At 41.2% G+C, this 23,584-nt stretch overlaps 1 protein-coding gene across 1 annotated transcript in view; it reads left to right on the top strand.

The window, feature by feature from the left end:
* The first annotated feature begins 18,795 nt into the window (after positions 1–18,795).
* chrm3b (cholinergic receptor, muscarinic 3b) overlaps positions 18,796–23,584 on the top strand; it is a 128,153-nt gene continuing 123,364 nt past the window's right edge. Inside the window, exon 1 of the mRNA XM_072667413.1 lies at positions 18,796–19,122. The gene's annotated coding sequence lies outside the window, so the exon portion shown is untranslated. The remainder of the gene's footprint in view (positions 19,123–23,584) is intronic.

Here is a 23,584-nt window from a genome sequence, read left to right as displayed (position 1 = left end):
TTATAGCAGTTCTTCTACGCAACTGTAGCCCATTCCCACCTTGGATTACATTAGAACATGCCTTAGTTGTACACGCACTTATAGCTTCCATAAATGCAAATGAGATAAATCACCTGTTCACCTGAATGGACAAAGTTTCATTAAAGCAAAAAGGCTATTTGCACCTGAGAGCGTTTATATTCGCTTTCTGCCGAGTTTTTTTAACTCAAGCCCACAAATTTGAAGTATTGAAGTACCTCAGAATTGTCATATCATCAAGATGTTACTACCAGCTGTTTGCATGGCAACTGGTAAATGTACCACATTAACAATATGAATATCCACAGTGATGGAGCAGTGACACTGATCACAGCAAAGACAGATGGTCTACTGTCACGTTGTATCAGAAAGGGTACTGGCTGGTGATGTGCCACAGCTCCTAAACTCAGGAACATGAACAATTCTGGTGTTTAGGGCCTTCTGAATGCATCATTAGATCACACTGGTCCTGGCTGAACCCTGTTGCCACCCACGGCTACTTGAATGATCACTGACTCCTACTTCGTTGAAACATGAGCAAAGCACACCAGTGTTTCTGCCAGTTCTTTGTGAAACCTTGCTGCTGCTTTAGTACTGCTGAGACACGTATCCCAACATTGGTTCTTTGCTTATTTTTCCATGTTCAGACCTTGATAGCCTTCTCCTCAGAGTACATCTGTTGTTGTTAGAAACCTGATGCATCTGGGAAGAGCGTGAATAAAGCATTTTTCAACCTTGCACCCAACCACCTCTGGCACCTCGTCGCCACACTCACTTAGCATTTAAATTTTTGCATTAAATGCCTATGAAGAATGTGCTCTGTGGCTCTTTCTGGGAGTCTGAACCCAAAAGGAAAACAGAGCAGCTGATACCTCTGACAATTATATATGGTAATAAATCTTGCAATATTCCTTCATGCTGACTTTTTGGCACTGTTCCAGCCGCACAGGAAATCCTTGCATCCATATTTGGCGTTTTTACTTTAGAGGAGTTTTAAGGTTGCTTGCCTTCTGGACCAGCTCCAAATTAGGCAGAGGGTCTGTCCTTGATGGAGCTAAATAAGGCCAGACATGAACTGCTTTCACAGTGGGCTGAAACAATGGTAATGATTGCACTCTGCAAAGTGGTCTTTTAGTCAAAACATTACTTAGGCCTGTTGTGATGTCTGAGAAAGGGCCAAAAGGGTTTCACATTGTACTCTTAAAAGACAGCTCCTGTTTCTCTCTTTATGGGAAGAGGAAGCTCACTGACCTGGGTCACTTAATAAGCATTATCATTAAACCAGAACACTGATAGCTCTGAGAGGCTTTTAGGTGACATGCAAAGGTGAAAGCTCATCATAGTGAAGGTCATTAATAAATAGACTGCTGTTTTGTTGATGCTATTATTGATAATGTATCATTAAAGGAGCGTTATGCAAGATCTTTTTGCTTGAGTAATTGAGTAATTCACGCTTTGAGTTTTACACAGCATTTTACAAGTTGAGAGATCTAGTGCAAGTGGACTGAGGCAGTACACATGAATATCACTTGGGTTATGCAGCATTAGACAGTTCTCACAGGCATTATTTTGCTACACACTGTAGTTTCTGCTGTACCGAGCCAGGAGTAGCATAGACAGCAGCACTATTCTCCAAATTATATGTCAATGGAGCATCAACATGATACTGAAGCTGTTATTTTAAGGCATAAATGCTACATAATGCTCCTTTAAAGGAGCATTATGCAAGAATGCTTCCCCTAAATGTTGCAGATTAAAATCTATTTTTACTCCACTGCAGTAAATACACCTTGGTCAGAGGTGTGCATGCATTTGTTGACAAGCTAAAAGAGAGTAGAAGAGACAGAACAAGACAACCATATTCACCATTTGTGTTAAAGGACTTTGGCCTCTGCCTTTAACCCATCTTTGCAGTGAACTTGCCTCCTATAGCACTGTCTATACTGTGAATACCGAGCATGCTTCTTCTTATAGCTAGCTGAAGACCCACATTTGTTGGCGTATGATGTTTTGTTGCTGTAGTGTGTTACCGTCGAGCAAAGTTCCTGAGAGGCAATGACAGAGACACTATTCCCCCCTTAGAGGTCAATGGAGCATCAATATGATTTGGAAGCTGCTATTTTAAGGTACAATTGCTACATCATGTTTATTTAAAGTCAGAAGCTAGTTGGAAAGACTCTCAGCTTAAGAGAGGCTTCTGTCTCTCTCTTCATCTGCAGTTTGTATGAGAAACATTTTCTGAAGGACATTAGCTGGCCAAAGCTTTAGCATGTGTTTACATGCCTGGCATTATGTAAAGCTAGTAGTTGAGCCATCTGTTAATATTGCAGTGCTGCAGTACAGTCATTACTTTAGCTCAACTTTTTTGTTTATTTTGCTGAACCATTTTTTAATTATCTGTGCTTATGTAAGGGTTTCATTTCAACCGAGGCCGTAATAATGCTTGGGCTCACAGTAATGTTGCTGAGACAGTCAGAATGAAAAAATGAAAAGATAGACCAAAAAATGAAGACCAGCATGCTTGATTTCTGACACAAATTAACAGCTTGATTTACACCTTAACCATGGCTCAACGGAGAGTATAATTAGACAGTAAAAATGAACAGATGTTTGTGCTTCAGTTGTCTCACCATGTATGATGAAGACAAAGATACGCAGGGCTCTTCCACCTGTCCGCCTGGCCAGGTGAGCTGTGGAGCTGAGGAGTAGGCGTTGTTCTGACATGAAGACATTTGCTTCCACAGTGAAGCTGTGATTACACACTTGAGGCTTTGTCAGTGAGGCTGAAAATCGCCTGCAAACTTCCGTGACTGCTCTTGAATTTGATGCTGAGGCACAACCAGGCTTGTTAGCTTTCCACAGAACAGGACTAACACGTTGCATGCCTTTAAGGTGCTCCTACTAATCGGTTGCACATTTCTAACACTTTTCTATTTATTCAGAAGTAGATAAACTCAGGCCATTTTCAGGTTGTTTTGAAGCTAGCTGTGCAGAGTTGTGAGCATCTTGTGATACTCTAGGTTTAAGGTTAGAAGTATCCAGACATCCATTCTAAAAAAGACTCTGAACGTTTTTGTAAACTTACTACAATTATTTTGAGTACACCAAACTTCTAATGATAAGCTAACAGAACCTAAGATATGCAGTCTTGTTATTCTATTTTTAAAAGTTTAATTTACTCAACTTTATAGCAGCAAATTTACCAACATATTAAATTTAAGACACCAAATCTGGGATGCATTGGAGTGATGAAGGTCAGTTGAACATGGCAAGACAAAACAACCATATTCACCATTTGCGTCAGAACAAAGATGAAAATTGGCCTTCACTTTTAACCCATTAGTGAACACATACACACTAGTGATCAAACACACACAGTGACAGTAAGCACATGTGCCCACAGCAGTGTGCAGCCACTGCCGTGGTGCCCAGGGAGCAGGGAGGATGAAGCCCTTGCTTAAGGGCCCGACAGTGGCAGCTTGCCTAGCTTGGGTGTCAAACCCACAACCCTGTCATTGAATTAGAGTGATGAAGGTCTACTGAACTTTTTTATGATGAGGTGGAGTGATGAAGGTCTACTGAACGTTTTTAACATGAGGTGGAGTGATGGTCTATTGAACATCTTTGGGATGAGTTGGAGTGATGAAAGTTTATTAAACATGAGTTAGAGTGATGAAGGTCTGCAGAACACCTGAGGGATAATTTGGAGTGATGAAGCTCCATTGAGCATCTCTGGGAAAAGCTGGGGTGATGAAGGCCTGCTGAAAATCTTTGTAATGAGTTGGAGTGATGAAGGTCTGCAGGACAACTGTGGGATCATTTGGAGCGATGAAGCTCCATTGAGCATCTCTGGGATAAGCTGAGGTGATAAAGGTCTGCAGGACAACTGTGGGATTATTTGGAGCGATGAAGCTCCATTGAGCATCTCTGGGATGAGCTGGGGTGATGATATTCTGCAGAACAACAATAGGATCGTTTGGAGCGATGAAGCTCCATTGAGCATCTCTGGGATAAGCTGGAGTGATGAAGGTCTGCAGAACAACTGTGGGATAATTTGGAGTGATGAAGCTCCATTTAGCATCTCTGGGATGAGCTGGGGTGATGAAGGGCCGCTGAAAATCTTTGGGGTGAGTTGGAGTGATGAATGTCTGCAGAACAACTGTGGGATCATTTGGAGCGATGAAGCTCCATTGAGCATCTCTGGGATGAGCTGGGGTGATGAAGGTCTGCAGAACAACTGTGGGATCATTTGGAGCGATAAAGCTCCATTGAGCATCTCTGGGATGAGCTGGGGTGATGAAGGTCTGCAGAACAACTGTGGAATCATTTGGAGTGATGAAGCTCCATTTAGCATCTCTAGGATGAGCTGGGGTGATGAAGGTCTGCAGAACAACTGTGGGATCATTTGGAGTGATGAAGCTCCATTTAGCATCTCTAGGATGTGCTGGGGTGATAAAGGTCTGCAGAACAACTGTGGGATCATTTGGAGTGATAAAGCTCTGTTGAGCGTCTCTGGGATGAGCTGGGGTGATGAAGCCCCACTGAAAATCTTTGGGATAAGTTGGAGTGATGAATGTCTGCAGAAAAACTGTGGGATAAGTTGGAAAGATGAAGGTCTGATACACATCTTTGGGATAAGTTGAAGTGATGAATTAGAGTGGAATGTCTTTTGGATGAAATGGAGTGATAACGCTCATAAAACATCGTTAGGATGATGAAGCTCCTTTGAAAACCTTTAGAATTGGGAGTGGCAGTTTTGATGCAAGGGCATAAAATAATCTTTAATATGAGACAAAAAAGTTGGATTAGCTGATATCAGGACACCTTTTTGAACATATAGTGTTGTACAGCATCCAAACAATCTGTTGCTATTCTTCAGATGCTCAAATTCCTAACAGTTTCTTGACATCTGAAACTATACTCGGGAGATGAACTGGGAAAAGGAATTACTTGTGCTAAATGAACACAGCCATTCTCATTTTTGGCACAAATCATACTTGATATAATGAAACATTCCTTTAATAATCCTTTAATAAACTAGAACTCTGTTAGGGTCAGTAGCCTACTTCTCCATTCAGAAGTTACATACCCATACGCACATGAGCCTCTAGCAAACTCCTGTATGTGTGAGATGATAATGACCCAGGCTGAAGCACTATCATCTCACCATGCACGTTCCCCTCAGCAGAATGATTAATGGTAAATGTCCATTTGCATACCTTTCCACTTCACATGCATGGGTAAACCACAGGCCACGAAATGAAACGCAATGTGCAATTTAGTGGCTCTGTCAATTAATTTGCTCCCACGAGTTTGCAGACCATATAAGCTGAAGCATCCGCTCTGCTGCCTGTGCTTTGAGCATTGATAAATGGCCTACATGTCGGAGCTTGTTTTGACGTGGGAAAAGAAAAATGAATCTGCTCTGAAATCTGGTTATCTGGCAGCTCAAACAGTAGCCACTCCAGTTCCGGAGCAGAGTAATCTGGCCAGTATTTTGATAGTTCAGCTGAGATGCAGTTAAGTAAATGCATAATGCTAATGGCTTGTGAAAAGTAAATGCTTTGTTCCGCTGCGACTATGAATAGCTGGAACTTGCAGAACGCGTGTACAGTGAATTGGATAAAGAGGGAAAAAACTGAACTGGGAGCAAAATATCAGTCAGCTATCTAAAACAAGGGCTCCCGTGACAGAACTGCCTGAGCATTACCAGTTGATGCCACAGCCATGCATGGTTGAAAGTCCTAGAAAGCATAATTGCCAGTGCTGTCTCTCTTTCTGGGTGGGTAGGATGGTCCTTTCTCTCCCCCTCATCACTCTCCCCCATGTGAGGCTAACCAGAGCAGCCATCTGTTTAAAGGTTCTGTTGTAGTCAGATTTGCCAGAGTCGACACTAACACTCTGATGATCATGATTTCTATTCTCTGTAAATCCACACAGAATTAATTAATAGCTTTACTCTTTGCCAAGTTAACAAATACCCTCAAATCACCTCCTGCTACCTGCTTTAAACCAGTTGCCTACCCTCCATTTCCAGCACCCGTCAAGCTCCATTGAGCGTCTTTGGGATGAGTTGGAGTGATGAGGTCCAATTGAGCATCTTTGGGATGAGTTGGAGTGATGAAGCTTAATTAAACATGTTTGGGATGAGTTGGATTGATGAAGTTTAATCGAGCATCTTTGGGATAAGTTGGGGTGATGAAGCTCAATCAAACATCTTTGGGATGAGTTGGAGTGATGAAGCTCAATCAAATGTCTTTGGAATGAGTTTAATTGATGAAGCTCAATCAAACATCTTTAGGATGAGTTGGAGTGATGAAGCTCAAATAAACGTCTTTGGGATGAGTGGGAGTGATAAAGTTTAATTGAGCTTCTTTGGGATGAGTTGGAGTGATGAAGCTCAATCAAATGTCTTTGGGATGAGTTGGAGTGATGAAGCTCAATCAAATGTCTTTGGGATGAGTTGGAATGATGAAGCTCAAATAAACATCTTTGGGATGAGTGGGAGTTATAAAGTTTAATTGAGCATCTTTGGGATGAGTGGGAGTGATAAAGTTTAATTGAGCATCTTTGGGATGAGTTGGAGTGATGTAGCTCAATTGAACATCTTTGGTATGAGTTGGAGTGATAAAGCTCAGTTGAACATCTTTGGTATGAGTTGGAGTGATAAAGCTCAATTGAACATCATTGGGATAAGGTGGAGTGATAAAGCTCAATTGAACATCATTGGGATAAGGTGGAGTGATAAAGCTCAATTGAACATCATTGGGATGAGTTGGAGTGATAAAGCTCAATTGAACATCTTTGGGATGAGTTGGAGTGATAAAGCTCAATTGAACATCTTTGGGATGAGTTGGAGTGATGATGCACCTTTAAAAACCTCTGGGATAAGTTGGGGGGATGAAGTTCAATTTAATATTTTTGGGATGATCTCTTTACTCTTTCCAAGTTAATGACTGACACTTGTCCTGGTTCCTCTCAATGTTTCTTCCTCCAGCTTTTGCTTGCTACTATGGCCGTTGGTTTACTGACTTGTGGTTTCATTTTTTTAGTCATCGTTTAGTTTATTTTTATCGTATTTCTGAATTTCAGTAAAGCTGTAAAAAAATGCTAAAGTAATCAAAGTAAATTTGATTTGGTTGACTTAAACTGGTGTAACAGAATTGGCAGTTAGTGGTCTCCTCCAAGCATGTTAAGCGTGTGGCGCAATGGTGGTTGGTGTGGCGGAACAGATAACACCACCACCTGCCACTGAGCAACCACACTATGTGGGAGACTGGGGTTCGATTCCCGGTCTGGGTGACTGTGATGCGCTACACCAATAAGAGTCCTTGGGCAAGACTCCTAACACTACACTGACCCACCTCTGTAATACGAGTAACCTTGTAAGTCGCTCTGGATAAGAGTGTCTGCTAAATGCCATAAATGTAAGCTGTTCATTGACATTGAATTAGCAGCAGTTAAAAAATATGTGGCTGGTTGGCTTCATGTGAACCACATGCCAGCCTTTTTCCCTTCCAGCAATGGTGGAACTGTGTGATGCATTGAGTCTAGCTAGTGGGTGGGAGTTGGAAACGACCAAACCAAGGGAAATCATCAATCAAAACATGATCTGAAGTAATAACTGATTTTGCAATACACTGAGGTCACTTTTTCCCAAAATCATTCAGCATGAGTGCACGTTACAGGTCCATGCCTCTTTCATTTGTTTCTTGGAGCCCAGGTGTCTGAGGATGGATGTGATTCCATTTGCACAGATGTCACATCCCTGATCTATTCACTAAAGACCACGGCCCCTACCCAGCATCCTTCAGTAAACATGAATAATATGAGCAGTGGGGCTTGTGATGAAGAAAAATGAGCCAGCATGAATGAGGTAGAGCATTTTAGCATCTTCCCTGCAATCACACACACAGGTATGGCACACTAGAATTTGGGTTTATCAGTGTGGAGAATGATTGTTTGCTGAATTTTCTCAAAACAATTATGGAAAATAACCTTTTTGAGCTGGCCTAATATGCATGCAGAAACAGCAATGATTCAAGGCTTTGTTCAGCACCTACAGTGTGAAATTTGCACAGTTTCCATTTAAAGTTATAGTTTGTGGGGAAAAAATGTGCTATATGATACTAGAGCATAACACCAAATTATCTAAATGAACAAAATGTAATTTTTTAAATGAAATGTAAAAAAAAAATCATAATGGCTGGTACAACTGTTTTTAAATATGAAGCATCATTTTGTAGATAACCATAAGTGTGTTCACATGCACTCAATAATCTGATCATAATTGGATTTCTGCGGTTATCTGATTATTCAAGTAGCCACGTAAACAGCATACTCCGATGTTTTAGACTGGATTAAGGCCTCAGAAACCAGATTAATCTGAAATCTGATAAAGAGAGCTGCATTTTACGTCAGTAATTGGATTGCTTAGTATACTCTTAGTCTGATTTCTTTGCACATGCACGCAAATGTATCTGGATAGGACAAACACCTGTTCCAAAGTAGCTTGTCTTTGTCTTTTCAGCAATATAGAGAAAACTGAAGACAAGAAGCATTCATATTAATATTATAAGATTCATATTTTCTGGTAAAGTGAGTTTGTGCAGAGACATTATAAATGAGGAGACCAATGGCTGAAATATGAATGGGAGCTTGCATAAGGCTCAGCATGGCGTCTGTTTACAGATCAAGTCCCACCCTTCAGCAAAAAGGGACAATCAGCTTGCTGGTTACGCTACAAGCAGAGGGTCGACGTGCTAGCCCCCCTCAATTGGCCTGGCACTCTCCAGGGTGAGTAGACAGCGCATTCTCTCCCGTGTCGCTGGTGTGTTGGAGCTGGGTATGCTGGACTTCTCTCCAGGTGCATTGTTTGCCCGGTGATGTTACATCGGCGGCAGTTTGAAAAATGAGTTACTTGACTGCGTATGTATCAGAGGGGGCCTGTGTTGGTCTCCATCTTCACCAAGTTTGGGGGGGGGGGGGCATCGCGTGCAATGGGGGGAGAGTATGTACGGATTGGGTGGTCCACATTGGGGTGAAAATCGGGGAAAAATCTGAGAAAAGAAAAAAAAAATAGAAATCTGACCTTTAGTTTCCAGTATTTTGGTCTCTCCCCATTCATAGAGAGGTTGGGGCCTGGTTTTCTGTGACTGGAAATAACAGCCTGGCGGTGTTGTAAAGATGACTGCCAAGTGAACCGTCTTGCCTATAAGGACTATAAGGTCCACGATTACAAAAAGCTGTGTTTGATGTTTACGGCACATGCTTTTGTGAGATTATTGCCTGGTTGCAAAGTAGAATGTGATTACCTTTGGACTCAAATAAACCCAGAATTTTCCCATTGTCTGATTACCCAAGTGCATGTAAACTCACTCACTATGTCATATGTCTTGATTAATTGATGAGACATATTTGCATTTATCCCTGACATGACTCCAGAGACTCTGACATTGTGATTGGTCTCTCGCTGTATTTATTGTTAGACAAATTTCCCTGTTCATGTAAATGCATGACTTTAAGCTGGCAACGGATGTATTTATTAAGTATTTTAAGTTGTTCTTTGACATATAAATAATATATGTCAAAGTAGTGTTTGGGGTAAAAAATGCTCAGATGCTCTTTAACTAGCTTATTTACCACCCTGTTACTTTGCCTAAGAATGAAACAAGCTGATTTTCCTTTTATAAAGGGCTTGTAGGGGAAAAACCCCAGAAAAATCTTTTATTGGCTGATTCCTGACCCTGGTGACAGCTTGTTGAAGCAGTATATTATAGCTTAGTTTTAGCACTGTAACAAAAACACTGTAATAACCCGAGTCTTACTGGGGAGTGTTGCTGTACTAGCCCTCTAAGCTAGCCTTGCCCCAAGTCATTTCCCCAGGTTTGGCTTTCTTGAATAGCTCAGTAGCTCAGTACTCAGCAGTTGACATTTTAAGGAGTAGAGACAAAGAAAGAAGCTGTGCAGCTGTTTTTTTTTTGCTGTCTTTGCTGTTATAATGCATTTGATTTGGTGGGCCTTTGTTGCTGTGGGGCACACAGGGTCGCTTTATCATTCACAGTACAAACGCTGTGTGGTCCACTGCCTCTAAAGGTGGTTTAAGTGATTGAATCACAACTCCCGGGTCTCCTCGGAGACACACTGGACACTGTTGCCATCTGTGCTGCGTTGTACACGTAGGATCGGAACACTCAGAATGCATGCTAAAGCCACCGGGGCCATATTTGCATAATGGACAAATCACATGAGCAAGTTCATTCTACATTTTTGGACAACGTACCACAGATGTACCTTGTTGCTCGGGTCTCACTGGCCTTCAGCTTTGGTCCTGAAGGTCAGCCATCTGTCTGATTTGGAGAGCAATGGACCCATGGCATTTTCTCACTTCCTGTCTGACTGACACACAGTGACGTCCCTCATCTGACCGAGAGGCTCCGTCTCTGTAAATATGAATTTGAAATGTGCAGATTAAATGTGCTGGAAAGGTTGACGGCTGACAGAGTCAAATAATACCGGGCTGATAACCGTTTTTGCTTTGTTACAAAAATGCCTGGATCCTGTTCGGAAATGGTGTGCAGTTCTATGAGGGTACACAGCTATAATTCCCTGAAGCATTGTAATGCTAAGCTCATATCTTAACTGTTCAAAGTGATCCTTGCTTTATCGTTTTATGATGGCTTTTGGGAGCCTTTGCCATTTTAGTAGCTGGTTAGTGTGTGATCTGCTCAGTGATGTCCCTTGACGGTCTATGATGCTATAAATGCTATAAAACACTATAAATGCTGTTGCTTTTTATTGAAATGGGAAATACAACTCATGAACGTTTACAATATTGTTGCATTTGGGTCCATTTAACATTCAGAAGTGATAACAAAAGCATGGTGTCATTTAACATGAATAATTTCTTGCTAGTAGCTCATTGAATCAAGCAGAGAAAACATCCCGATTTCAGGATAGTAGTAAGTACAGATTATAATCCACACCACATTTCGTATAAGCAGAAAGAATTTGCATCCTTGACATCGTTACCATGTGTTTTTGTTATTATGCAATTATTTAAACTGCTGATGCTAAATTATTAATTATTAATATAGCTTTTATTAGTTTTAGGGGGGGGGGGGGGGTCTGGTTCTGATGCATCGGCCAGCAGATAGAGAGAACGCGCCATCTACCCACCATGGAGAGAGCAAGGCCGATTGTGTTCTCTTTGGGCCTCGGCTGATGATGGCTAGCAGCATGACCAGGATTTGAACCAGCGATCCTCTGGTCATAGTGTCTTATTCCGCAGGACCACTCTGGGGCCTAATATTATTTTTTTAACACCATTCACACATTTCTGTTCTCATATTGTCAAGCTAAAAAGCTGACTAAAAACATGACCAAATGCCTAGAATTAAGTTTTATGCTTGCACTCAAGCAATGTCCAAAACATTATGGTGCCTTGGAAACTTTGAAATTTAGAATTTGAGTGAAAAAAAAGAAAAAGAAAAAAGAAAATGTAGGTAGAAAAAAATATATATATATGACTAAGCATTATACATTATGGAGGACACTGCAGCTACATTACAATGCATTGAAAATAATAATAAAAACAAATATGACAATTTAGTAAACATAAATATAGAAAATTTACTCATAGGACAGTCCTACTAGCTGATACATCTAGCTTGTATAGGACTCCTGAAGCTTGACGGCTTAGTTTACAGACTGAAAAATGATTTACAAAAGCTTTTAAAATGAATTGTGTGTTCACTGTATGTTAAAAAAGGCTTCTCCAAACAAGAGCATGATAGCAAACCTCCAGACTTCATGTAAGAGCTGCACAATTTAGCTATAGACTTCTGTGTGATAGCTCACAAGGTCAGAAACATCCAGTGAAACTGAAGACATTCTAAACCACGATTCTTGTGCATTAACATTCAGCAGCCATTGGATATAATTTAAACTCCATCACAAACACACACAGACAACACACCTCTGTTAATTTGTAGTGCTAACCCCTCGGGCACGGGCAGCGGTGTCGCGTACGTGGAGTTAATTATTCGAACAGGGGCGACTGAAGTTCATGTCTTAATTAAAGAACATAGAGAGGATTCTGTCATTCCTTGTAGTTTTACTCATAAGGGTACATGTCCGTCTGAAATGGCATGATAATGTGACACATAATCACCTGCATGTTGCGGCCTTCATATACAACTAGCATGTGTTTGCACCTGGACTTTCAAGTCTAAAGATTTCTGAGATCAAACAAACACATGCCTGTAAATTTTATTACTTTTTTATATTTGTGTTTGTTGAATCGAAGGCGAGACACTGTAAGCAATGAAATGATTTTAGTTCCTTTAATCATATTTGTAAGATTTTAAGGACAAATTGCATACCATGCTGCACCAATGAGAGTCCTTGGGCAAGATCCTTAACTCCTAAAAAAATGTAATGGCAAGACTCTAGATAATCCAGATGTCCAGAGAATCAGGACATCTGGCACATTAGCTTTAGACAGATGAATCTTGGGTTTTGCCACAGTATGTTTTAGTAAGTGTTTCCTCTCTGCACACCTCCCAAAGACTTGCTTGTCCAGTTACGCTCAGTTTGCATGAACCTCGCACCTTTGCAGGGAAAGGTTTCTAATGTTGTGGAGTGGAGTGGAGTGGTGTGGTTATTCCAATGATTTCTGGGTGTTACTCTTAGTCTCACTCTCTGCACAGCATGCTATATCAAAAGGTCTTCATTAGCAACTCATTTGACATACACAAGTTTATCTTCAGCATCAGTTTAGATATGCCCATTATGTCCTGCAGTTCCGTCCATTCCTAGGCAGCCTGCTGCTGAGTTACTCATGACATTGTAATGGACAGAGAACACAGCTAAATACTTGTTCAGCACCAATGACGGCTCGAAAACTGCAAGATTCATCTCTCAGGCTCAGAGAGGCATCAAAACAGGCTGTGTGCTGTCTCATTCTGACACGTTCTCCAACAACACTGTCTTACAGTCTTACAGCATGATGGAGCTCAGAACCAGTGTGAGCTGCTGAGTAGGACTATAAGATTGCTGGCTAGAGCAGCTGCCTGCCTGGGAGAAGCACAGGTTTAACTTTCTGGTCAAGTCATTAAAGTGGATCTTTGTATTACTTAAGATATATCTTATTATTATTATTCTGACCATATTTTATTAAATTTCTCTCATTCATAATTCATTAGTCTGCACTGATCAGTCAATCACATTAACACCACTGAAAGGGAAGTGAATAGCATTGATTACAATGGCACCATACTTATTAAGCAGCAAGTCAACGGCCAGTTCTTGGTGATGTGCTAAAAGCAGGAGAAATGGGCAAGCATAAGAATCTGAGCCACTTTGACAAAAGGCAAACTATGATGGCTCGATGACTGCATCAGAGCATCTCCAAAACCTCAGACAGGTCTTGTGGGATGCTCCCAATATGCAGTGGCCAGTACCTACCAGATGTGATCCAACAAAAGACAACCCTCATGGAAGCCCAACGTTTCATTGATGCAATCCACAGAGGCCCCACCACCTCAGAACTTATAAGAATTGGCTGGTATCATTATGGTGTCAGATACCACAGGGTGCCTTCAGAAGTCCTGTGGAGTCCATGCCTCGATGGGCCAGAGCTATTCTGGCAGCACGAGGAGGACCTACACAATATTAGGCAGATGGTTTTAATGGTATGCCTGATCTGTGAACATTTCTCTTGGTATGTTTATGTAATGCCACATGAGGGAAGGGCAGAAGCTGGATAATCCACATGGAAACTCAGATATCAAAACTAGAGGCAGGAACTCAAAGCAACGGCTTGAGCTCAAAATAGGAATGAAGAACCATAACAGCATTACACATCATATTAGCAGTGCAGCAAGTACAGACATCCCCAAATGGCATAAACCAGAAGGAAGTTGATGAGCTTCAACAAGAGACAGGTGTGCCTCCTAATCTAGATCCGGTAAGGGGCGGAGCTTCTTGGAGCAAGGCAGAGAAAATCCAGACAAGAGCACATTAAAAAAGCCAAATCAGAAGCATATGGCCTGGTCGTGTGCAATACCACACTGAGCCAGGAGAGGGAATCTTTGGCAGTTTAGTAATATTAATATTTATATATTAATATTTCTCTATTAATATTTCTCTATTAATATTTCTAATATTTCTCTATTTTCTCTATTAATATTTTTCTCTTGATCTTTATGTGTAGTAATACTCATATGTCTATAGTTATGCTTAAGTATATACATGGACAAGTATTGGAAAACCCATGATTCAAAATCAAGAGCTTATACTTGCTGCATTCAGCAACAAGACCATTAGTGAGGGTCAGGATGTTGGATGATCACCACCACACCTTATCCCAAAAGTACTGGATGGAGCAACATCCATCATTCCAGAGAACACAATGCTAATGGGCTTTATACCCTTCTAGCCCACACCTGGCATTAGGTATGGTGCTAATAGGTCCATGTTTATCTGCTCCAGGCAGTCATATTCTATTGGCAGTACTTCTCTACAGGGATTAGACAAGCTGTGTGTGTGTTCGTCTGCACACTCTGTATATGTAAGCTCTCAACAGCCCTACAGCAGAACCCTGTGGGACGCCACAGGTTAAACCAAATCATTCACAGTAGTTTCTGCAGTAGGTTTAATGACTGAATGAGAAACTCAAGGGATTAGTGGCCATTTTGACTGAAATCTCTGTTTACTAATGTGAAAATGAGAAGCTCCTATTATATTTCTTACATCCCATTATATATACAATTTTCTCTACAAGGGCCAGGCCAGCCGTTTGTGTGCATTTGCACATCTGTGTCAGAAAGGGTGTCCACAAACATTTGGACATATAGCGGATCTACTAGTGTATCTCAGGGAATTAGAATATTGTGTAAAAGTCAAGCTCACACATGTGTACACAGATGGTCAATTATCACTAAATAAAGCCTAGACTCCCCAAAAAACTAGCTCTGCCATACGAGCACAGCAGGGCCAGGTCTCTCTCCCTCTCCTTCAGAAAAACACAGCAGTGCACAGCTGCTCTATTGCTCTGTTGGTGGTCCTTCGGCTGCTGCTGTGTGCTTTCACACATTTTTCTCTTAATTTCTGTTTTGCCATGATCGATCGTTCAATACTGTGACGTGATGGCTTGATTAGAGGAGACTTATGTAAGAACATGGCCTTCCTGGAACGTACAGGATCCAGGTTTAAAAAACACAGCCTACAGAACAGACTCTTGGATAAGGTCAGTGTGAGGTAATAGATTGAGAGTAAATAAGTGTGGTAATTAAAGAACACTACGCTGGAGTCTGTGGTGAATATGGCTTCTATAACATGGCAACTATAAGAGCATAATTTCTATTTTTCTGCCTAATTTATCATATTGTGTGGGGTAGGGGTTGTGTTTGTGTTTTCCAGTATATTAAATGAATCAAATAAAAAGCTATTCTTCACTTATTCTCACTTATTTTTATCAGCAACACATAATCTGACTCATAATTTATCTAAATAAGCATATTACTATGTATAAACCAAGGTTTAAACGACTATAAATGAATGACAACCACAGCTAGACTAACAGACACATAGCACATATCTTCCATATGAAATTATACCCTAAAACATCTGCTTATTTAAAGTCAGTAGCTCTTTAAATACAATGCATGTACTTAGCCTCTCCCCCATGGAGGTGAAAAGCGCATGGGGGTCTCACTGTTCAGGGACAGATGTTATTGTTGGTCTTGCCATTAAAATAAAGTCATGATGAAAGAAGGTTTACCAAGCCTCTGCACCTGAGCCCACTATACTGCTCACATCACTCACCTCACCATATAACAACTCATATGGTCACACACAGACACACACACACACAGACATTAATATCAGAAGACTAATAATAAGCATAGCTCAGAATGTCACTCTGGGACAGGATAAAAATCTTGCAGAAAGGAAGAATCAATAAATCGGTCACTCTCTACATTATGAAACATGACCAGGTTATGCTTCAGCGTCCTAATCTAATAAACACAGCCGGCATGATGTTGGTATTACCGTGGTGAGATGTGCAGTGTATGGTTTAATTTAATTGTAATAGTAACACTAAGAAATACAACTTTTTCTTTTTTGTTTGTTTGTTGTGGACCCATTCAGGAAGCGGATATGCAAGTCAACCAGCTGGTTGACTCGCCCAGTTAGGGTAATTCTAGGCATGAACTAACATGTATCACAGGATAGTCACTGTAATACAATAGAATTAAGTTTACTGAGCTAAATAAAACATGGACATAAATAAAATATGTTCATCCCTTTAATTACAGCCTCATGTACATGTTATATTTTTCAATGTGTCAAATGTGATGTTTATAGCTAGCTAGCTAGCAAGAAAACTGTAGCTCTAGCTATATCACAAACCTCAACAAGACTCAACAAGGCTAAGCCTGTTTTTATTACAATACAACTTTAATATAAAGAAGAATCTGTTGAAAATGTGCACTTTTCTAGCATCAGTACATCGCCATCAAGTAATGTCTCCATATGTGAGGTAAAATCTTAAAATTTTTATTGGCTAACAGGAGAAAGAGCGGTCAGTGCTCTCCTCACTATTTAGTCAATAAACACATTTGATTTGATACAGTGTTTAGAAGAGACAGATATCTATATATCTATCTAAATATATACATATATCTTTTTTTTATCTTAATCCCACCAATGATTGGTTGTAATGTTCTGACGGTAACTGTAAGACTGTGGCACCATCTGGGTGTAATCTGAATTTCCACTAAGAGCAGGCATAAAGTTAATGCCTAGTAGAGAGCAGGCTTAACATCAGATTCTAGACCATTTTAAGGTTATGATAACTGCCTAACATGCGAGATCATTGTTCTGTAAAAGATCCATTTTATTGTACTCCACGTTTCTGTATTCAATTCTATGCTTTACTGCTCTTTCTTTTTTTCTCAATTCTCTTCTATTTTATTCTATTCTGCCTCCCGGGAGGAGGACATGCCTGTGGAGAGAAATCATGTGCCTCCTCTGTTGTCTCTTTGCCATATCCTCCTCCCACATCTGTTAGTGTGGACAGGAAGCCTCTGCAGATGGTATGAATACTGTTCCACATCTGTGATTTGGCTCAGGTGCTATTAAACTAAGACAGGGCTTTCTGAATGCTACGACATCAGGTATTATTACATTGGCGAGAGCTTTAAATAAGACTATATATATATATAGAATTCAGCCATGTCACTCCTCTGCTGCGTTCTCTTCTCTGGCTTCCTGTAGCTGCTGCCCGAATCAGATTCAAAACCTTGACTCTGGTCTACAAAGCCCAGAATGGACCAGCCCCTCCGTACTTGATGGCAATGGTCAAAAGCCGATCCGCACCAAGAGCCCTTCCAGCTTCAAGTACGGCTCGGCTCGATCCACCATCCCTCAAAATCCATGGAAGACAAGCGTCCAGGCTTTTTGCTGTCCTGGCATGAACTTCCCCTGGGTGTCTGAACAGCAGAGTCGCTCGCTGTCTTCAAACGCAGACTGAAGACCCACCTCTTCTGAGAGTACTTGGGCGAATAGCAGAGTGGTCTCCTTACTGTCTTGTGTTTAGTAGAGTCTAAACTTAGAGGATCTTTAAATTATTAGTCTATTAAAACTAGCTGAGGTTTTTCTTGGGTAAATCTGGATAAGAGCATCTGCTAAATGCCTTAAATGTAAATGTAGAACATTATGACGACCTACCTTGGCTCAGATGATACTAGCGAGACATCATGCCTTGGACTGTATTAGGTGTCCATTATAGTGATTACTGAGACATCCTGACCTCAATACGCAAGAAGTCCATACTTAGTGCTCCTTCACTACATCGGCTCTTACAAGTCTTACAAGGGGGACCATCTATCCTCCTCTGGTCTGAACTAATTATAAATGATTGATAAAAATCACCAAACTACCAAGACTGCTGAACTGCTCTGGTGTGCAACATATTCATAATCATAATACTGTGTAATAATCCTGGTGTAGTATAATATTAATAATAATATTAATAGTGGCAGATAGTTAAGAGTCTGTTTAGGTTTTAACGTGGTCATTAAACAGGTAGCAGTGGTAGGAGGGTGTACCGCTGATCTGGCATGGGTGGTGGTGGGTGGGAGGAGGAGGGACAGGCCTGCTGGTCGGACTGGTAGGTGGCAGCTGGTCTGACGCAGGTAGAGGGGACCCCAGCGGGCAGTCTCCCAGCAGGTCTGGCAGGACGAGTGGGTGAAGGACCATTTACTCAGAGAAGGTGAAGAGACAGAGTTAGTCCTGACATCCTATACATGTTTATTGAGCACACTGACATTGATGCTCACTGTCCCTGAATGGAGGTGTGAGTTAGGCCCCATAATTTCCACCATCACCATAACGCCCTAGTAAACCTAGGGAGTAGGGCACAGGCACAGGCACTTCTGACTGAAATCTGACGTTTAGGGCGTAGACATGCTCACTAGCCACTGATTGTAAGAGGCTAGTGGGGATAGGTGGACTTAATATTCCTAAATGAAAGCCGGGGTGTGTGTGTGTGTGTGGGGGGGGGGGGGGGGGGGGGGTGATTGGAACCTAGGCTGTAGGTCACAGGCATGGTCACTTCTGAATGGTTTCACAGGGGGATTGTCCGTGACACTGAAAGTTAACGGGAGTGTGACTTGCAGCGAGGGCGGAGTGGAGGGGGCGGGGTTTGGGACGGTGCAGCCCTGGAGCAGAGCGCGCGCTGCGGGCTCCAGCAGAGTGAGCGCGTTTCTCCGGGACTCCCAGCAGCAGCAGCAGCAGCAGCAGCTCCGCGCGCCACCACTTTTATAGTGTGTTTCATTGAAGAAGCCGGTCAACCTCCGCGCACCTGCGCACGCGACTCCTAGACACATCCAGTTTGGCACGAGAGACAGAGAGCGAAAGATAGACTTGGAGAGAAGATAGAGAGACATATATATTACACACACACAGAGAGAGAGAGAGAGAGAGTTTCCCAGCAGGTGACCCGTGTTTTAGACGGAATCCGGATAACACACGGATCTGCACGGACCCCACGGAAACTTGCTGCACGCGCTCTCCGGTGGCTTTAGAGACTCGGAGGTAATGCACTTTTGATTCAGGCTCTGCTGTACTTTACCTCTTGCCCGTTTATTAGCTCAGACACTTCTTGGCTCTGAAACGGTGCATTCAGCTTTTCTGCTCTGCCTGAAGCTGTGCTGTGTGCGCTAAGGTGTGAGTTGTGTGTGTGTGTGTGTGTGTGTGTGTGTGTGTGTGTGAGCCTGGTTGAATTGGACTGCAGTGCGCTCCTGTTTAGGACTGCACGAGATGGACAAAATCACGGTGCTGCTGCTGCATATGGAGATCTCCTGATTTCACAGCTGTTCTGTACATTATATCAGAACTGCATGATGAGTGGACCAATAGAAATGCTCCAAAATGACTTAGAGACTTACATAGACGTCCACTGAAGGTTTGATGGTTCCTTCTCCTGTAAAGTTGCCACTTATGAGGTACATTAAGACTGGACTTGGGTTTTGAGGGCAAATGCTGGATGGGATATTAGATGGGTGAACTAATAAATGTGATCCTGTCTGAATCTGTCCTGAAGCAGCACACACTCCCACTGTGTAATGTGATGTTGGTGGCTGTGTGCTCCTTTCTTTGGGGTAGTGGGGTTTGAGTAGTTTGAGCATAATAGCCTACTTTTAGATGCTCGTCCTAATTAGGACTAGTAAGTTCACCAATTTTTCAAAAGCTGTTAATAAAAGTCATGTATAGTGGTTTGATATGGATTGTGCCTGAGTCTGGTTTCCCGAGAAGGATTTTACACCGGATGGTGGTTTGGATGGTGAAATTTTACGACATTTTATTATCATCACCATTAAATACAACAATTAAACACCCTTAACAGGTGAAGGGAATAACACTGATTAATGGCACCTGTCAAGGGTGGATATATTAGGCAGCAAGTGAACAGTCAGTTCTTGAAGGTGATGCGTTGGAAGCAGAAAAAGTGGTTAAGGGTACGGGCCTGAGACGACTGGATCAGAGCATCTCCACAACATCAGGCAGGTCTCGTGGCACCTACCAAAAGTGCTCCAAGGAAGGGCGACCAAGACTCATTAATACAATATATACAGAGGTCAGGTTGCGCCCCTTAGACGACTTAAGGGATTTGCTGCTAACGTCTTGGTGCCAGATATCACGTCTTGTGGAGGCCGTGTCTTGACGTGTCTCAGCTGCTTTGGTGGCATAAGTGTCGTCTACACAAAATTAGACAGGTGGTTTTAATGTTATGACTGATTGGTGTATAGGCCAAATCTCAGGAGACATTTTTTAGGCTTCTGAGCTGAATGATTTGGGTAGATTATTATTAACTCATTGGCCTTTTTTGTATCAAGCAGCAAAGACTAATAATGATGTCATTAGTACACCTTTTTACCCCAAAGCTGATATGATACACAGCCCTAACAGATGCATGGACATGTACTTTAGACAGAGCATTCAGATGAGCATACATCTTCACAGATTACACACCATTTAAACATGGGTTTATAGCCTTTACCAGTATGATTCCCAGTGCTTGTGTAATAGGAGGCAATTTTAGACAAAAGGCTGGAGCTTCCCCTTAAGGCTTCTTATTTTGTACCTTAAATGGAGTAGAAGACATCTTACTAGAGCTGGGCAATAAGACGATATTTTATCGTATCGTGTTAATTTTTTAAAATTGTGATATCAATATGCTTTCCTAAGCATATCCAGGATACTGTTAGTGCTAAATAAACACTGATCAGCTGCAGATTGAATTACTAACAGTGTAATTAGACTGGATTAATTAGATGAAGAGCAGCAGATGTTGAATAAAAATCACTGTATTCAGTACAGGAGAGTCTCTGAATAGTAGTTTATAAGAATCTGTCAATCTGTCAATCAATCTGTAATTATATATCTCGTAATAAATATTGTGTATCGTAAAAAAAGTCTTTAAATATTGTGATATAGTATTTTTACCATATCGCCCAGACTTACATCCTATCTAATGTACCAGAGTACTAGCTTTTGCTGTTTTTTTCACAGCGAGTGTACAGTGTAGACCAGCAAAGAATGACAAATGACATGTGTTTGCAGTCACAATTCACACAAAATCACAATAAACACACTGCAGGAATGTAAGCCATTAAGTTTAACACAATAGCCAGACAGCTAACAGGTTCCTCCACTGGAAATCTAGATGTTCTGTTGAAATAGTCACACAGCTTTACGGCTGTTTTACAGCTTAAGGAAGGGGCAAGCATGTGTATTCTTTCAATAGATGGTCAATCTTTAGGCAGTTGCAACAGGCTATATCTGACTGACCCTGAAGCTTCTGACCTTTTAACCTCTAGGCAACCTTCAGGAAATCTGCATTCCTGGTCCACCGTCACCATTAGACCATACTACATTTGATACATGTACAACTTCCATGCCTCTGATAGCCTACCACAACTGTTGTTATTCATGTTAAACACAGTGTTGCATCTCCATTAGCTTGATGCTAACTGTGCTAGGTTGAGGATTAGGCTAGCAGACAAAAAGGCTGCTTACAAAGTGAATATTCCCTGATGAAAAGCTGTTGTGTAATTGAATATGTATGATATATAATGATGAATCCACTCTGGAATGAATTTAGTGGAATATTCAGTGGTCTTTGTTAGTGCAGGGATGTTTTTTCTAGTGGATTGTGAAGATCACTATCTTTTATGAGGCTAAGACTTTATCCTATCTTTATTAGACACAATGGGGGTCTGAATGGGGTGTTTGATCCTTCATGTCTTATGATTTGTCCAGTGTCAATCTTACATTATTTCTTTTTTCTTTCTGTCTTTTACTAATTACTAATTATGTAAAGCTGCTTTGTGACGACAACAGTTGTAAAAAGCACTATACAAATAAATTTGACTTGGCTTGACTTGCATAATCTAAATGAACCACTTTCTGATTGGGCTGCTGATTAAAAGTTCAGATATTATAAAAGCCAATATAGATAAAACACCATATTTAATGACATTTTTTCAGGCAGAGTAGCAATGGTTTATGCAGCGCCTGTGTACTTTAGGCTCCTCATAAAATTGCAATGGAGACTGGCTGAAATTAGCTACATTAATCAGCCCAGTGCAAATCCTGTGTATGAAGATTTTAATATAGGTATCAGTAAAGAAAAGTGGTATCATGTCGTCTAGAAACACACTGGTGAACCCTTGATTCCTTGACCTAATGCTGGGCGAGATGCCTCTTAAATCAATATCAGGATTAACTGAGCATTTGACCTTGATTATGATTAATGAATGATTATGTTGCTGGATGTCAGTGGGGTTACACTGTTGGGGTCCAGTAGAACTGCTTTGCTTTAAATCAGTGGGATCCAGTTGTTGGGGTCCAGTGTCATTGTGTAGCTGCTGCTCGAGTTGCTCAGTTGGCCAGTGGGATTTTGTAGATGGTGTCCAGTAAGAATGCACCATTGCCAGGGTCCAGTGGGATTGATTTGATTGAATTCAGTGGGACTGAGTTGTTTGGCTTCAGTAGGATTGCACTGTTGGAGTCCAGTTGGATTGTGTTGTTGGGGTCCAGTAGGATTGTTTTATTGGTTTCCAGTGGGATTGCTTTGATTTAATCCAGTTGTTGGGGTCCAGTGTGATTGTGTAGCTGCTGCTCGAGTTGCTCAGTTGGCTCGGTGTTTGAGTTCACCTCCATGTTGCTTCCATGTTGAAGACTGGATGGGGCGGAGTCACCTGACTACACCTCTAGCATTAGTATGTTTTTAAGGGGACAGTACATGAACACACACAGTGGGGAAATGATTAACAGAATGAAAAAAAGCTAAATGAAATAATCAACATGGGCAAGATTGAATCTATTAGTGGTTTTAAATGTTGGTTTTGATAACTTGGCTGGTCAGTTATTTTTCACCAAAATCATTTACGTGTTGGATAAAAATGAATACCTTTAGTAATCAAAGCACCACAGAAGCTTATCTGAAAGGTCTCAGCATGCTCACAACACACAATTAGAAAAAACCCAGTCTTTGGTAAAGGTCTTGTTTGCATATTGTGAAAGAAAAAGATCAATGATAATTGTTAACAAATATGACCATGTCTTGTGAAGCTCTAATCCCAGGCATCAGTGCAGTTAATCAGTTTATGGAAAAAAAGCACCATGCTCTGGATTTGACCATGAAAGAATAGAAGCTGCTGAGCTAAACTAGCGTATAGGGAAAAAGCCATCAGTGACACAAGAGAAAACAGGGTGAAAAAAGGCTCAGTGGTTTTGTGTGCATCAGTGTTGAGTCAGTTGGGAATGACATGCATGTGGCATCCTTTATGCCTTTACTTTCTAGACATGGAACATTATCCTGTAAATATTCTATCTCTCCTCTCTTTCCTCTTTTTTTCTTTCTATTCAAGATACAACCTAAATTATTTTAAGCCACTGAATCAGAATTGTGTCTAAGAGAAAGGCATACATACAAACATCTTTCAATAAGATATAGTTTATAAATCTAATGAGGAACTATAAAGATTTTTTA

This window comes from Salminus brasiliensis, chromosome 22, assembly GCF_030463535.1.
Source record: "Salminus brasiliensis chromosome 22, fSalBra1.hap2, whole genome shotgun sequence".
Taxonomy (NCBI): Eukaryota; Metazoa; Chordata; class Actinopteri; order Characiformes; family Bryconidae; genus Salminus; species Salminus brasiliensis.
This window is presented reverse-complemented; position numbering and strand designations above follow the sequence as displayed.